Here is an 18,937-nt window from a genome sequence, read left to right as displayed (position 1 = left end):
TATTCGATAATGAGTATTTTTTCACCCATTAAAGGGTAATCGCAAACCACCGTGTACCCGAGGAAACGTTTTGGGAATAATCACAGTAATTTGATATAAAATACTTTCAGAGATCTATGCACAAATTGTTGTAGAGATTTCTCTACCAATTATCCCAGAAATTCTTGCAGCGATTTTTCAAAGGATGCTTAGAAAAATTTCTCCGGAATTTGCTCCAAGAAATCCTTGAGAATTCCAAAGTTAAAGGGCGAACGCGAAATTATTGCGATACATTCAACAGGGCATAACTTTTCTACCATTGGGTAAAAATCATTCAAATTTTTCACACTTCCTCGCTGATGTGTATTGTTTACATGCTGTCAAACTCGAAGTCGTGTTTTTCGATTCAACGAAAATGGAGGTGGACAAACGCGAGACGAGAGAACAAATTCTTTCCAAACACCTGGAATTTCTCCATCTCCAGAGTGTTGACGCGGTTCCAGGAGCGGTTGACGTTGAACCACCAGAATGCAAAGAAGAGAGCTGGACTTCATACATACAAGGTACAGAACTGCCCAAACCGCGATGAGCGGCAACAAACAAACGGCTAAAACTCGGACACGGAAGCTCTACGAGCATCTGCTGACAAAATATGGCTGTTGTATGATGGACAACGAAACGTATATAAAAGTCGATTTTAAGCAAATTCCGGGGTTGGAGTTTTTCACCGGCAAGTGCAAGTTCGATGCGGACGACAAATTTAAGAAGAAGAAAATGTCGAAGTTCGCCTCCGAATATCTCATTTGGCAGGCCATCTGCTCTTGCGGGCTGAGGAGTGAGCCTTTCGTGACAAGGGCACAGTAAATGGCGAGATCTACAAATCTGAGTGCCTAGAGAAGCGCATTTTGCCGTTCTTGCAGCATCACGACGAAGCTCCGCTATTTTGGCTAGATTTGGCATCATACCACTATTCTAAAAGTGTTCTGGAGTGGTATGAGGACAATTCTGTCCATTTTGTTCCAAAGGACATGAATCCGTCAAACTGCCCGGAGCTGCGCCCGGTGGAGCAGTACTGGGCAATAATGAAGTGGGAACATCGGAAGAGCAAGAAGACAGTCAAAGACGAGAAGGACATTAAGAAAATGAAAAAAAAAACTGAGAAACTGGTACAGGATGACACTGTAAAGACTTTGTTGGAGGGCATCAAGCGAAAATGCCTTCAAATTTACACTCAAGGCTCCATCGATTAACTTTTCTTTTGATTTTTGAAGTAATATATGTATAAAACTCCCCTAAAATTTTGGTTTGATTCTAAACATTATAAGAAAATTGGCATGACAGTTTCAGTGTCGCAATAATTTCGTGTTCGCTCTTTACTGCCTCCAGTAGGTTCCACAGGTATGACTTTGACTGTTTTTCCAAAAAAAATAATTTAATTTCCTCATCCCTTGTCAATTAAGGGTGACTTTACACAATTTTTATCTTCGATTTTCTTTAGAAATACCTCCCGGATTTATTTTTCAGAAAGATTTCTTTGACATTTTCTTTAAGACATTCATAGATGAATTCCTAAAAAAAACTTTCAAGACTTACTTGAGAAAATCTCAAAGAATTACTGAAACAATTTCTATAGAATTCTTAGAAGGAATCTTTGGGGCAATTGATGAAGGTATCTTTAGAGAAATCTCTAGTTGAAATCTTATATAAACCCTGAAAGACAATTATAATGAAAATCCCTAGAGAAATATCTGGAGAAATTATTGATTGAATTTAAGAAGATGTCTGGACTGAGAATCTATGAGGGTGCCCCAGGGAAATCGATGGATGAATCACTGGATAAAATCTTGGAGAAGTTAGGGCTTTCTTGATAAATATCTTAAAGAATTTTTGGAAGAATTCAAATGATTTCTGAAACAATCTTTGGAGTAATTCCATTTCTGTGGATCTCCTTGGGAAAATTCAGGTTAAATTCCTGAGATATATTGAACAAAATTCTTGGAGAAATTTTCTAGGAAATATATGAACTTTAAGACAGATATCTGAATAAATTTCTGATGAAATTCTTAAAGAAAATCATGAAAAAACACAAACAGTAAGGCAGCGTCCATTTATTAAGTAACGCTGAAATTGGAAATTTTTGACCTCCCCCCCTCCGTGACGCTTAATGTATGGAAAATTTTATTTTTTGACGTAGGACTACGTCTTTGTTTTCTATATTGGGGTGCACTTTAAAAGTACGGAAAATGAGACATGTAACGAAATTAGGGGAGATTTTGAACGTTAATAACTCAGTTGTTTATGAACCAATTATTACGATTTTAGTATCATTCGATCAGAAATGTATCTACGCATCGTTAGTAATATATCCGATAAGTGAATTTTGTTGTTAAACTATTGAAAATTTGATAAATGTTGACCCCTTTCTTATCCAACCAATCACGTTCGAGCACTTTTCGACGGTGTCGCTTCCCACTATAAAAGCAAATGGTCCCTGCTTCTTCCCTCAGTCTTCTTTTTGCGGTCGGACTGTGAACACGGTCGGGCGAGTCATTCTCGCTTTGCGTTTGCACCCGCGTCACAGTCCAATTTGTGTCGTCGGAAGAGGAAGACGCAAGATTGATTTGCGGCGGCGATGACGATGGCTTGGGCGCTTCTCCGAGCGGCAAACTACTGCTGCTCGGAAAAGCGTCCAAGCCATCGTCGTCGCCACTGCAAATTTATCCACGCTCCCAGATTTCGACCCGTGATAAATTCAGCATCGGTGGTCAAGAAGCAAGCCCGATAGGAACCAGATACCAGAAGCCCCCAGGGTTGCTGATCCGAGGAGCCGCTGCTAATCGAGCGTCGGAATCGCTCGAGTTTCCAGATTTCGACACGTGCCCGTGGATCCACTACCCGTTGCTGTTTGCGTTGAGGATTTCCCGTTTGACCATGGCAATCAAGTGACAACTTCCCGCAGTGCTATTTATCTGCCATCGGACCTTGTCAGGACCATCAAATTTGTGGTAAAGAGTTGAAGGAATCATATTTCCGACCTTATTAGATCTTATATATCTCAATCAATCTCGCTGCTTCATACAAAATTTAATTTGTTATGAATAATTGACTAGTCGTGGACGCTGCTGCTGTGCCGTCGGGATGGGTGCTCAACATTTCACTATAAAAGTACAGAATATGAGACATGTAACGAAATTAGGGGAGATTTTGAACGTTAATAACTCAGTTGTTTATGAACCAATTATTACGATTTTAGTATCATTCGATCAGAAATGTACCTACGCACCGTTAGTAATTTATCCGATAAGTGAATTTTGTTGTTAAACTATTGAAACTTTGATAAAACTTGACCCCTTTCTTATCCAACCAATCACGTTCGAGCATTTTTCGACGGTATCGCTTCCCACTATAAAAGCAAATGGGTCCATCCTTCTTCCCTCAAAGGGACGAATGACCTTCGGGTTAAAGTCCCTCTCAATCAAACAACAACAACAACTTCTTCCCTCACTCTTCTTTTGCGGTCGGACTGTGAACACGATCGGGCGAGTCATTTTCGCTTTGCGTTTGCACCCGCGTCACAGTCCAATTTGTGTCGTCGGAAGAGGAAGACGCAAGGTTGATTTGCGGCGGCGATGGCGAGGACTTGGGCGCTTCTCCGAGCGGCAAACTACTGCCGGAATCGCTCGAGATTTCAAAAGTGAGCATCGTATCCAGATTTCGACATGTGCCCGTGGATCCACTACCCGTTGCTGTTGCTGTTTGCGTTGAGGATTTCCCGTTTGACCATGGCAATTAACTGATAACATCCCGCAGTGCTATTTATCTGCAATCGGCTCTTATGAGGGCCATCAAATTTGTGGAAAAGAGTTGAAGGAATAATATTTTCGACCTCACAGCTTCGTACAAAATTTAATTTGTCATGAATAATTGACTATTCGTGGACGCTGCTGCAGTGCCGTCGGGGTGAGTGCTCAACATTTTGTAAACTAGAGTGGAATTTCCGACAGTGTCTTTGATTTGCCATATTTTATGAGAACACTTCGATTACGAAAATGATCACATGTAACAAAATTGCGACATGTTTAGAATGCTTTTGAAAAGAAATTCCCATTGAACAATATTCATCATTTTGGCACCCATGGATCAGAAATGTACCTTCATATTAAAGAAAACCCTTCCAACTATTCATGTTCGATCAATTTCTCACGCATTATCATTTTCCACAATTTTCAAGTAATTCTTAGCCCAACACATTATTGGCACATACCCATTTTCCAGATTGGTCGATTAGAAAGAGAAGAGCACGAATGGGAGGAGCATAATCTGCTAATCTAAGGGTATATAGCATGCTTCCTTCGTTGGATTCGATTTCATTCCGTTTCGACTTCCGAGCTGGCAAGAGCTCCTCCGATCCTGCGCAGCGACGTCCTTCAAGCTAGCGATCCAGCGTCTGGTAATCGGTGGTCAAGAAGCAAGCCCGTTAGGAGCTAAATTCCAGAAGCTGATCCGAAGAGAAAAGAGCAGCGAATCAAGCATCGGACTTATGAAATCGCTCAAGATTTCAAGAGTGAGCATCGTTTCCAGATTTCGCCTTGTGCCCGGTGATCCACTACCCGTTGCTGTTGTGCGCCATCCACGGACCATGGCAATCAACTGATCAATCTTGCATTGCTATTAATCTGTGACCGCATCGAGGCTAAGAAAACCATCGGCCCTTGTCAGGGCCATCAAATTTGTGGAAAAGAGTTGAAAGAATAATATTTCCGACCTTATTACATCTTATATTCCTCAATCAATCTCACAGTTTCGTACAAAATTTAATTTGTCATGAATAATTGAAGGTACGACATTTTGAGACTATTCTTGGACGCTGCTGCTGTGCCGTCGGGTGAGTGCTCAACATTTCACAACGATTGTAAACTAGAGTGGCATTTCCAACAGTGTCTTTGATTTGCCATATTTTATGGGAGCACTTCGATTATGAAAATTATCACATGTAACAAAATTGCGACATATTTAGTATGGTTGTCAAGAGAAATTCGGATTGAGCAATTTTCATCATTTTGGCACCCAATAATCAGAAATTCACCTTCATACTAAAGAAAACTATTTATTATCAATAGCTAACTAGAGAATATTTAGTAAATGTCAAGCATTCCAACTATTCATGTTTGATCAATTTCTCACGCATTATCATTTTTCGCAATTTTCAAGTAATTCTAAGCCCAACACATATTGGCACATTATTGGCATGCTTCCTTGGCCGGATTCTGTTTCATTCCATTTTCGCTTTCGAGCTGGTAAGAGCTCCTCCGAACCTGCTTAGCGAGGAGCTCCTCGTAGCCAGAAGCCTGCTGAGCTGTTGATCAGCATCTGGTTTATGAGATTTCGGCTCGTGATAAACTCATCTGTGGTGCAGTCAAGAATCAAGCCCGTTTGGCATCATTACTACTATTATTAGACAAATCGAGCGTCCGGCTTGTGGTATCGCTCAAGATTTCAAACTTAAGCTACGTTTTCAGATTTCGGCTTCAGCCGTGTGATCTAATACCTGTTGCTGATGTGTGCCATCCACACCACGAAGCATTCAACTGGTTCGTCTTATAAGCAGAGAACCTATACAAATTTCTACACTTGCGTTGGGGATTCTTCGTTTAACCATGGCAATCAACTGATAATATCCTGTAGTGCGATTCATCTATGACAGCATCCGAGCTAACAAAGCCTTTGGCTCTTTTCAGGGCCATCAAATGTGTGTAAGAGAGTTAAAAGAGTAATATTTCCGACTTTATTTATCACATTGCCAAGCAACGAATAATATTTCTCTCAAACCATAAGATCAACATTATAATGACTGAAGCTTTCATTATAATTCTCGAATAACTTCCTATAGACACATTGCTGTTAAATATTATTTAATTAGAATTACTTAGATTTTGCTTCAGCCTACTGAACAAACCTCAATCATTACTGTTCTTTTCAATGCTACCATATATTTCATAGGAGGTTACTAATATAATTTCAAAATGATCATACAACCTGAAGTGAAATTTCACATTTTCATAGATAAATATGACGAATTCATCGGATAAAGATAATGTTTATTTGGAACATGATTAAACGTACACTTGGCTGCAAATCGTTATAAGCATAAATATTTACGAAAGTTTCGAGCACTGAAAACAGTATGAAGTCAAAACGAGCAACAAGAACGACATCACATTCAGTTAAATTAACCATCGTGGTCCTACGTCACCAGTTCGTACAACCCCATAGGGATGTACTCTTATAGTTTTTATATAAGTCGTAACGCTTGACCCTACTAGCGTTACGTAATTTGTTAATGCAGCCTAATACTTGTCTTAATGTCACGTATGATTCTCAAGAAAAAGTCTTAGATCCAAGAAAAATGTCAGCTTAGGTCAAACTTTTAACTCCCAGCTCACACGAATACGTAATGATTCAAACCTGAAACGCATGAATATGAAGAGAGTTAGACATGATTCACTTGGGTATGAAGTGAACCAAATATGAATCACTTCTATGGTTCTGACTTGAATTATTTGAAAGTAATGTTAGTCAGACCTGAATCATTTATATTATAGTGATCACAAATACCTGGATCACTAGAATATGAATCAGATCTGAAACCCTTGAATATACAATGAATCAGACCTGAATCACTTCAATATGATCCTCTGTCCTTAATCAGTTCTACTTTCAAACGCCACAGATATTCTGAACAACATTCTGGACTTTCTATATTATTGAAATCATGAAATTTAACTCCATAACTGAATGTTTTATATATGTATCATTATCGAGTTGAAGAACCAGAGAAAAAGAAAGTTTTCATGGCTACATTGGACCGCATTAACACTGATTATATGTTTTATAACGGGATGATCCCTTTAATTTCATGTTCAAAATGCTTCATTTCACATGGCGGAAGAATCATGAATCAATCTTTCTGCCATCCAGATGCCCTCGACTTTCTGAACAACTTTGTCGAAGACTAGATCTTTCTATCTTATGTGGATCACAAGATACAGCAAGAGAACTGATAAGAATCTGAAGAGAATCCTGCTCGGGTTAAAATGAGTTACTGAAACCACGAAAATTATTCATGAAATCATGAATACTCATCAGATCGTTCCAACACACTGTGTTGACCGGTTGTCTCCGTTCACGCGTTCGAGTTAAACCAGGTGTTTTTCCGAGTTTTTCACGGTTTTCGCGATCGAAACGCGTGTGAATCTGTGGTTGCGGTGGTGAAACATAAGTGCATTGTGAAGGTTTGGTGAAAATCGGTGTTAAACCGGCGAAAAAAAGTGACACCCGCGTGCTTCGAAACGGCCAAACAAATCGCCATCAGCCGGCTCCCCGGCCGTTCTCATTCACCAGTCGGTGGTGCACAGTGTGCTTGAATTGTTTTTCGCTGAAACAAAAAAAAAAGTGTCGAAAGTTTGGGAAGTAAGTGGAATTGAGAAAGTGAGCGATCCACATCAGGTGTTAACTACAGTAGTGTCCAGTAGTTCCTACAGTGTGGCACAAAATTTTGGGAACGCCTGGCCATCGCTTTCTACGACCGAGGAAAAAAGAAGGTAGGATCTTTCCTTTTACTTTTCTTTCGTCAATTTGGGGTAGGTAACGGGTGACCGTTGCCAGTGGAAGTGATTTCCACTTAAAACAACATGGCGGCCGCTAGTAGCGGCGACCCAGGGGGGTCCGCCAAACGTAGATTGCCAGAATTCATGGATCCAATGAACCAATTTGGCGAATTGACGTTCCTCCAGCTGTCTGGAAAAAACGGAACTCCGCTTCCGATCAACCCGTACATTACCGGGAAATCGGTTGAGGCATGTGCCGGCGGTCCAATTGAAAGTGCGAAGACCGAAGCGCAGGGTACCAAGTACACTCTGCGAGTTCGGGACCCAACCCAAGTTGCCAAATTGCTGAAGCTGACGAAGTTAATTGATGGAACCGAGGTAGAGGTTGTCCCTCACCCCAATCTGAATGTAAGTAGGTGTGTCATCTCGTGCTTCGACCTCATTCAGATGGAGGAAAAGGACATTCTGACGGAGATGATTTGCCAGAAGGTTATTCGGGTACAGCGTATCACCCGAAATGAAAGCGGAAAAAGGGTCAATACACCGGCACTGATCCTTACTTTCTGTAAGACCACTTACCCGGAATATATCAAAGTTGGCTTGCTGCGCGTTGATACTCGCCCCTATTTTCCGAACCCGATGCTTTGCTACGGTTGCTTCAGTTACGGGAACACTCGTGTGCGCTGCCTGGACCGCAACGTTGTGCCAACTGCGCGCAGAACTTCCACGGGGAAGAATGCGGTGAAGCCCCAGCATGCCGTAACTGCAAGGGTGACCATCGGTCAACCAATCGCCAGTGCCCAGTGTATAAAAAAGAGGTTGAAGTGATCAAGGTGAAAATGAGTGAAAACCTGAGTTTCCCCGAAGCGAGAAAACGAGTGGAACAACAATCCGGTAGTTACGCCCAAGTAGCCGCCCAACAAAGCGTGTTCGAGAAGAAGTTGAAGGAGCTGGAAGCGGCCATGCTCCAAAAGGATAAGGAAATCGCCAGGTTACAGGAAGACAATAAAAAGAAAAAAGAGAGGATCGAGCAGATGATGGCTTTCATCAAGCAGGTCAAGCAGCAGTCTAACCCAGAAAGAGCGCATCATGTGAGCGAAACCGTCATCGTTGAGAAGCCCCGTAACAGCCGAGAGCAACGAGTGGCCCAGTCGACGGCTGGCCCGATGACACGCTCAAGGAACAACTCCCCGGCCGTTCAGGAGACCAAGCGCGGAAGACCTCCAAAATTCGTTTATCCCAAACCAGCCTCCTCGCCAGACATCAGCCCGCCCCCAAAGAAGACCGCATCCACCACCCATGACCTGACTCAGATGGAGTATTCCGGCGAAGAGTCTGAGGTATCGGAGACACCCCCTAACCAGCGTCTTCGATAACCTCACTCTTGAACAACATTCGAAATACAACGAAGACCCTCGCACGAACACGGACAACGAGACTTTTCGGTTCGGAAGTAGGGAAAGTGTAGTACCTCTTCCGACGCAAGTACGGCAGGATGAAGGAGTCATCCGGGACGTCTTACCCCAACCCGTTGATGACGAGTTCACCTCCGTAGCCGATAGAATCCCACACGACACCACGACATTGCAAACCCACCGAGTTACCATCCACTCCGTACCAATATCAAGCAACAGCATCGAAACCAACAACGAGAACACCGACGATACTACACAAAGTCTTTCCCCAGTGCCAGCTATTGCCGGTGTTTCTGGAAGCAGTCGTGTAGTAGTTTCGGCAATGGCTGGCACTGTGCGACAAGACGTCCCACAGGTCAGTCTTATGAATTCTCAACCACAAACAGGTATTGCCGCGCCTGCAATCTTTTCAGATACCCACCATACCACACCAACCGCAGCAAATCCCAATCAACAGCAACCAGCATCAACCAATCGTCTCGCTATCAACAACCGCACCGAAGAAACTACACAAAGTCTCTTCCCAGTGCCGGCTGTTGCCGGTGTTTCTGGAATCAGTCGTGTAGTTGTTTCGGCAATGGCTGGCACTGTGGGACAAGCTGTCCCACAGGTCAGTTTACGCTTATCCCTACCTCAATCAGGTACTGCCGCGCCTGCAATATTTTCAGGCACCCATCAAACCACACCAACCACAGTGAATCTCGATCGACATCAACCAGCATCAACCAATCGCCTCGTTTTCAACAACCATTTCACCGACGATACTACACAAAGCCTTTCCCCAGTGCCGGCTGTTGCCGGTGTTTCTGGAAGCAATCGTGTAGTAGTTTCGGCAACGGCTGGCACTGTGGGACAAGACGTCCCACAGGTCAGTCTCTCTACTTTACCACCGCAAACAGTTGCTGCTGCGCCCGATTATCTTTCAGGATACACCGCATCACCCCTATCTCCCGGAGAAGGCCCTTCGAGAGTTCACCGCAGAAACATTACACAAAGCGCTTCCCCAGTGCCGGCTGTTGTCGGTATTGGCAGAACTAGTATAATGGTTTCGACAGCAGCTGGTACTGTGGGACAAAGCGTCCCACAGGCAAGTGACAGACTAGTTTTTTCACCGACAGAGGCTACCGCACTCCCTCTCTCTCCCACAACAGACCCGCCGATCCGAAGAACATCAACCTCGTCATCCACCACACGATCAGCTACGGATAGTCGCTCTGGCAGCTGCTCCGCTCTCCAGTGGAATATCCGTGGTCTTAGGGCTAACATCAGCGAGCTGAAGCTACTCATCTCCAACCTCGAACCTTGTGTTGTAGCCTTGCAGGAGACCAAGGTGAATCAGACTGTCGTTCCGCCAGACTTCGCTGGCAGAAACTACACGCTGCTGCTACAGTCGACGAACGTCAACTATTGGCAACACGGTGTAGGCCTTGCCATCCGAGAAGGTATACCATTCGAACGTGTGCAAATCGATACCTCTCTACATATCGTTGCTGCTCGCCTTCACGCGCCGATCCAGGTTACCGTTGTATCGGTATACATCCCGCCGAGTTCAGCTCAGTATCAGGCAGCATTGAGTGAACTTCTCGAGCAGTTAGAAGGTCCGGTTCTTCTTCTTGGTGACTTTAATGCCCACCATCTTGCATGGGGGTCTCACCAATCAACCGCACTTGGCCGATTTAAAGCCGAAACAACTAGTGATCCTGAATGACGGCTCCCCTACTCGTATTGATCCGACTACGGGAAATACCTCGGCAATCGATGTATCTATCTGCACTGAGAGTCTGGCATGTAGGTTCACTTGGCGTACCCTGTCAGATACACACAATAGCGACCACTTCCCGATAATCGTTTCCATACCCGGATGGTGCAGTCCACGAACGACTCGGCAAAAGTGGCTCTACGACCAAGCAGATTGGTCGTTGTATGAACGTATCACAATCGATACCATCCACGCAGGTGTTGAGTGGGATGTTCCTAGTTTCACCGAAAAAATATTAGCAGCAGCGAAGAAGTCTATCCCACGAACCAGTGGCCGAAGCGGACCAAAGTCAGTGCCGTGGTGGTGCCCCGAGGCAAAGGCAGCCATTCGACGACGACGAAAGTGTCTTCGAGCACTCCGACGCCTACAGCAGACGGACCCAAACCAACCCGAGGCTTTGGCAGAATTCCAGGAAGCTAGAGCAGCAGCACGAAGAGCGGTCAAAGAAGCGAAGGAGAAATCATGGGAAGGTTTCGTAGCGAAAATTTCCCCAAACAGCACGACGACCGAACTGTGGCGAACGGTTAACACATTGCGTGGCAACCGACAACAGCGACCGGTTGTACTGAAGCGGGCAAGCGGGTTTACGGACAATCCGAATGATGCAGCGGAAGAACTAGCGAAGTGCTACAGAGAGAGATCGGCGACTTCAAGCTACCCTCCATCGTTCCAGATGGCGAAAGCGGCAGCTGAACTAGAGTCCACAGATTTTTCGCATAACACCGGCGATGCATATAACATCGATATCACCCTAGCCGAACTTCTGTGGGCTCTCGACAAAGGGCGAGGCGCCTCAACAGGTCCCGATTCAATAGGGTATCCCTTGCTTCAACGGCTTCCCGTGTCCGTGAAAATGACGCTATTAAATCTTCTCAACAAAATCTGGCGAAGCGGCGAATTCCCCACCAGCTGGCGAAACGCAGTCGTCGTTCCCATCCCTAAGCCAAATTGTCAAGACTCCGGACCTGCTGCATTCCGACCAATTTCACTCACAAGTTGCACGTCCAAGCTTTTCGAGCGAATTATAAATCGTCGCTTGATTACCGAACTGGAGTCAAGTGGGCGACTTGACAAGCGTCAACATGCTTTCCGTGCTGGACGTGGCACCGACACATACTTTTCGGAGCTAGAGAGGTCACTACCGATCACTGATGAGCACTGTTTAATAGCGTCTTTGGATCTATCGAAGGCATACGATACGACCTGGCGCCTCGGCATACTACGCACATTGAAGTCTTGGCGTATAAGTGGCAGGATGTTCAACACGCTAAAAAGTTTCCTCTCTGAACGGACCTTCCAGGTGTCTGTGGATGGACACTTGTCTCGTGAGCACGATCTGGAAAACGGAGTACCGCAGGGCTCGGTACTGTCCGTGACGCTTTTCCTAGTCGCAATGCAACCCATTTTTCGGGTACTACCGAAAGGTGTTGAAATACTTTTGCACGCCCATGACATCCTTCTCGCAGTACGAGGACCGAAATCTGCCAACGTCCACCGAAAACTGCAGGGAGCCGTCAAGGCTGTCGACAAATGGGCGAAAAGCGTGGGCTTCGCCATATCTGCGACGAAGTCACATACTTTTTATTGCAGCCCAAATGCACGTCGAGAACCAGCGAATGAAATCCAAATCGATCGCACATCAGTGCCTAAGACCAACCGTCTAAGAATTCTGGGTGTCACTCTTGACCGAACACTATCGTTCAAACCCCATTGTCAAATGGTTAAAAAATCTTGCGAGTCTCGTCTTCGGTTACTCCAAATGATTGGGGCTAAACTCCCAAGAGGGAATCGATCAACTCTTTTACATGTTGGTTCAGCGCTAGTCACTGCGAAATTGACCTACGGAATAGGACTGGTGAGCCGAGGAGGACCAACAACGCTGCAAACCCTCGCCCCGGCATACTACAAAATGGTCAGATACGCATCCGGAGCTTTTGTGACGAGTCCGACAAGTTCGGTCATGGCCGAAGCGGGTGCTTTGCCATTTGAATTTTTGGCAACGCAATCCACAGCGCGGACGGCCATTCGGATACTGGCGAAAAATCGTAACAACAGCACTCTCCCGCTGATTCAGCGAGCATCAAACCGTCTGGAAGAAATAACGGGATCAGCACTTCCCGCTGTTGACCAACTCGTAAGGCAGAGCGATCGTCTATGGCACACACGAAAGCCATCAGTTGTATGGGATGTAAAAAATACTGTCCGTGCCGGCGATCCGCCGGAGAAAGTCCGCCCCGTGGTACAGCAACTGCTCTCTACTCGTTTTCAAAACTCGACTGTCGTATACACCGACGGCTCCAAACTAAACGACATGGTAGGGTCCGCTTTTTACTTGAATGGCCTTGTGGGAATGTATAGCCTTCCAAATCAATGTAGCGTTTTCTCTGCGGAGGCGTACGCCCTTAAGATGGCGGTTTCGATCCCAAACCTTAGTACGGAGCTTGTGGTATTAACGGACTCGGCCAGCTGTCTTTTAGCTTTAGAAGGGGGGAAATCCAAACATCCCTGGATTCAGCAAGTCGAACATATAGCCAAGAACAAACCGGTTCGATTTTGCTGGATTCCAGGACACGCTGGTATCAGCGGAAACGTCGAAGTCGATCGACTAGCGGGTGAGGCTAGAGGACAACCAGCAAACAATATTGCAATACCAGGAGAGGACGCTCTGAGAGCGATGAAGCAAGGTATACGGCACCGGTGGAATAGGCAGTGGTACGAATCCAGAGACTCGAAGTTACGAGAAATTAAGAACGATACGCACAGATGGGTAGATTACGGAAGCGCAGCCGATCAACGAATACTAACACGGCTCCGAATCGGCCACACACGGCTAACCCATACCTTCTTACTAATGAAAGAACCACCACCAACATGCGAATGCTGCGGATCAGTGGTTGATGTACGGCATTTGATCCTTGAATGTAGAAAATTCGACATACAACGACAAGGAAATGACATTAGCTCAACAAGTTTACAAGATGCATTATCGAATGAAGAAATTAATATGAAAAAGATTTTAAAGTTCCTTCATGCCACAGGATTGTATACAAAACTATAAAGTTACTGTTAAAGCTAGTGAACTGAATTGTATCAGAATGTAACACACTTTCTAAACGACACGAATGCTCCCTTTTGGTGTCAAGTGTCGAAAATAAACAAACAAACAAACATGCATACCCATATTCATGACACTCTTTTCCGGATTGGACACTACTATTCAAATCTTTATAGGTACAATCTTCTTTTGTCACCTTCCGTTAAAATGTGTCGAGGGGTGGACAATAAATAATAAAATGGAAATTCAGGTAAATTCTTCATTTTTTATACTCATATGCTGCAACACCATGTTTTGCCACATATAACCGTCAAATCAAAATGTCTGGAACAATAAACATGCCATTTTTATTTTTTCATAACATTAATCTATAACATTTTTCATAATTCGATTTTTCATAATAAAAATCTTCAAGGTTTTCATCATATGTTTTCTTAACTTTTGGTGGGAGAGTATGTTTTACTTTCAAATTGTGTTTAAGCTATTTACAATTTTAGTAATACTGCACAAATGTGGATGCAACTTTAAATTAAAATTTAATTTGATTTAACATATATGTAATATTTTGTTTGTTAAAATATTTTACTAGATTTGAATAAAATTAAAGAAAATGGCTCTGTGAAATATATTGTTCTTCTATGCCCTCTAGTGCCTGTTCTTTGCAAACCTTAGCGACTGAGAGATAAATATGCATTTAACGGCAGTATAATAGGTTGTAAGCAAGGACAATGGAAATTCGCAGTAAAATTCTTCAAATTTCACGGATGATGAAGATGATGAAACAAAAATTTCTCGGGTTTGTCGCGGACTTATACATTAGGTCGAATTCTGCACTGAACTGCATATTCTCAGTGAAAATATATTTCAAATGTGTAAACTAAGGGGTATGTCAATTATTGTAATTTGTATTTTACAGATCAAGTTTATTACCAGAGTAGCAATTTAAAATTTAAAAGATTTTAAAAATTTTAGATTTAAAAATTTAAAACAAGCAATCAGAAGAAGTCCAAGATAAACTTAAAGATACAACAATTTTTGGAGGAACCTTGACTTTATAATAAATAAACAATAAACTAAAAATTACTGCGTTTTCATATGAAATAAAACGATCAAACAAATTTCGCGGATTTTCCTGAATTTTGCGTTGAAGGCCAAATTTTGCAGCTTCCACGAAATTCCGATTCCGCGAATAAAACAAAAAAAAAAACAATAAAAACCAACACTGAAAAAAGACATTTTATTTATTTCCCCCCTTTGACTTTTTGAAAAATTTGACAAAAAAAATTTGGGGGTTGACAAAAGTAAAATTTCAAATTTGTTCCGCCCTTATCCACCCATAATTCCACCCTTATTGAGCACCAGACTTGAGACTGAGGAAAGGTCAAACACACTAACTTTTTGTACAACGATGCTTTTATCTTTATTCACTTTAGTTCACGTTCAAAGTGACTCCAGAAGATTTCAAGAAATCAAATATTTTTGCATGATTATTTTTGCAGTTTTAATGGCAGATTGATCAGAAGAAAAGAAAACTCACTTTGTTGAACAGGCAGATCAAGTTTCAGTACACGGTGTGCCAGAAACCGTTATTAACAGAAAAAAATGTCCATGAATTCGGCACCTACCATTCGAAAGATATAGTATTCAAGCATCTTCTCCGTGAATTTGAAAATATTCTAACGAGGGAATCGCAAGTTATAGTGATGTGAAGGTTTTAAGCTATTTTGCATGGAATATTCACATGTTTAAAAATATTCTTCAACGGTGCATCATTATTAACTTGTAAACAAGCCAAGTAACCATCAGCTTCGCATTAAGCATTCAAAACATGTGATATCCAAGCATCTTGCCTGTAAATTTGAAATCATTACGTCGAGAAAATCTGAAGTTACAGCGATTTGTATATTTACCATTATTTCTATGAAGTCTAAATTAGAGCTTTTTTATATTAGTGCACAGAATTTACAAATAAAAATGTCCATATGACTGACACTCGGCATTCAAAAGATGATTATTCAAGCATCTTTGCAGTTTGAGAAATCTTTATCTAGAGACAATACTACTAAAGTACTTTGAAGTTTTGGACCTATAATAAAGTAAATTTTGAGTACTTGTTTTAATTATGAATCGTGGTTTACGGCCAACCAGCCGAGTGGAAGTTTAACAACTACCGAAAAGCTAAACATTACATATAATTTGCAATTGGATTAGATGGACAAATTGATGTGAAGATTTGCGAAAAAGTTACACGTCTTCTCAGTGAGAATCGAACTCACGACTCCCCGATCTCTAGTTGGGGCGCGTTAACCACTACGCCATGAGAGGACTCATGAACGCAGAAGTTAACCTGAATTCGATTTCAGCTCAATAATCACGTGGTCCTCTTTTTTTTGTGTTTGGATGGGCATCTAATTCTTCCGAAAGAGGTGCACTTTGCGAAAGAGGACCACGTGATTATTGAGCTGAAATCGAATTCAGGTTAACTTCTGCGTTCATGAGTCCTCTCATGGCGTAGTGGTTAACGCGCCCCAACTAGAGATCGGGGAGTCGTGAGTTCGATTCTCACTGAGAAGACGTGTAACTTTTTCGCAAATCTTCACATCAATTTGTCCATCTAATCCAATTGCAAATTATATGTAATGTTTAGCTTTTCGGTAGTTGTTAAATTTTGAGTATTCAATTACCACGTTCAATGTTTTTACCACTACTTATTGCAACGAATTCTTATCAATATGTTGATCAATGTAATTTAATAGCTAGATTGACCGTCTACTATTGCTTCTCCGTTATTACAAGAGCAACTATACATGCACAAGGATCCAACGGATGTTACTTAGGATTAGTCGCAGTTCTCTCAGTGTGTAAGTAATGGAAGTAACATTCCTTGTACTAAGCAATACCGCGTCCTGATGCGTCCGAATACATGTCAATTGGGGTTATGGAATAAGTATTTACGTGATGCTATCTTTGAGGAAGCCGTTGGAATCCTCTGCACTTCCACGAGAAGTCAATGGGAGTTTGGAAAATTGAAAGTGGTTACATTACAGATTCGTCTTGGTAAACAAAACGCTTAATTACAATAGTCCTAGGGATCATCACATCATTTTCACTGGTTATACCCTGTTATACCTTTCTTAAAACATAATGAAGTCATCAACATAAAACAAAAAATAAAGTAAAAAGTAATCCTTTTATATGCATAAAACATGACTGAATCAATATGACGATACCTTTGATGACGAACTATTCAAAGATTTCGCATGATGCAAATCATGCAGCATCAATCCAAAAAGTAATCTATCAGTATCTAAGGGAAAGTCGACGCTTATAGTATCCAATAACTCTAGGAACTAAACAAAATATGAGGCTTGTTGCACATACATATTTTGCAAAACATGAAACAAGGATAATTTCTACAATAAACTCCTGAACAAACACATATATAAAAGTATCCCCTTCGCTGTCATGAACAAAATGTGAACCATCATATTTAACTTATTGAAATTACTAGCACAAAACGATCTCACTAGTTGATAATCTAACCTCGACTGAGCAACATGATGCCACTTTCAAATTGTTCAGGTTCGCCAATATGCTTATATGGGCCATAACGAAACACTGCCCCGCAAAACGCGCAGAAATGAAACAAAATTCACAAAAACGAACCCATATGCTTATCATTTAACGAAACACTGCATTTCTTCAATGTAAGATATAAGTTGAATTCAAATCTGTTAAGTTAATTTGTGCCGAAATTATTAAATGCGTGTTGCGAACACTATTTTAGACGATTTAAAAAAAAATTAATGACTCCAAAACTTCAAAATAATCTAAAACTAACTGCGAAGATAATTGACTACTATGTTTATTGAATGCCGATGGTCAGCCCTATAGACATTTTTATTTGCAAATTACGTATGTACACTTTCATAACAAAGGCATAAAAATCAGCCATAATTTAAACTTCACAGAAATAATCATAAAAATACAAATCACTGTAACTTCAGATTTTCTCGACGTAATGATTTTAAATTTGCAGAGAAGGTGCTTGGAAATCACATGTTTCGAATGCTTAATGTTAAGCTGGTGATAACTTAGCTGGTTTACAAGTTAATAATGACGAACCGTTGAAGAATATTTATAAGCATGTGAATTTCCCTTCCAAAATAGCTCAAAACTTTCAAATCACGATAACTTTCGATTCCCTCGTTAGAATATTTTCAAATTCACGGAGAAGATGCGTGAATACTATATCTTTCGAATGGTAGGTGCCGAATTCATGGACATTTTTTTCTGTTAATAACGGTTTCTGGCACACCGTGAGTAGAAACGCAGAATTATAGAGAAAGCATGTCCTAATCAACCACAGATCTCACACATTGCTCAACTAATCCAATTCCGAAAACAACATTAATAAGTAAATCACATTTTCCGTAGCCAGCAGCAATGGCAACGGCGATCCATTAGCTTGAAGATCTGAATGGCACTATTGATTCACTTTCTGGACTGTCTTCCACTCCCGAAGTAGTTTTTTCGTTGCCCATCCCAGAGACCATCAACCATCACACAGCAAAACTGTGCATTTTCTGACCTTTTTTTTCCCTGAAATGCTAACAACGAGAACCTTTCTCGAATTCATATCTTCTAAAGCGGAAATTAAACTTTTCCTTCACTGCCTGTTTGGATACAGTTTTTTTTTGTTTCCTGGCGTCCCTCTTTTCCCGGATGGGTCCATCTGCCTTCGGGGCCAGTTTCGGACATTAGATGATGCTTCCCCTACAGTGGACATCGACAACATGAAGTACCCAATAACGACGACGACAGTGACGTGGGACTCTCAAAATCATGTTCCGGGGAAAAAAAGTAGAGAGTGGACCCAGAAGCAACCGTTTTATTCCAGTCAATCAAATATGTATGTGCGGGGAGGCTCGCTTTCCGTCGGCAGTCAGCAGCTGAGAGTGGTTCCACGAAAATGGACAACGACAATGGGTATGAATAGATTGCTTTTTCGGAAAATCATGTTCGCCGGTGGCACGGTAAGTTTTTTTTGGAACAAAGGGAGAGATCATGTTTGGGAAGGATTTTTGGTTGATGGTGCTTGTATATTTTTGCTGCTCATAAC

Source organism: Aedes aegypti, chromosome 3 (assembly GCF_002204515.2).
Source record: "Aedes aegypti strain LVP_AGWG chromosome 3, AaegL5.0 Primary Assembly, whole genome shotgun sequence".
NCBI classification, from domain to species: domain Eukaryota; kingdom Metazoa; phylum Arthropoda; class Insecta; order Diptera; family Culicidae; genus Aedes; species Aedes aegypti.
The sequence above is the reverse complement of the archived record's forward strand: the minus strand, read 5'-3'. Positions refer to the sequence as shown.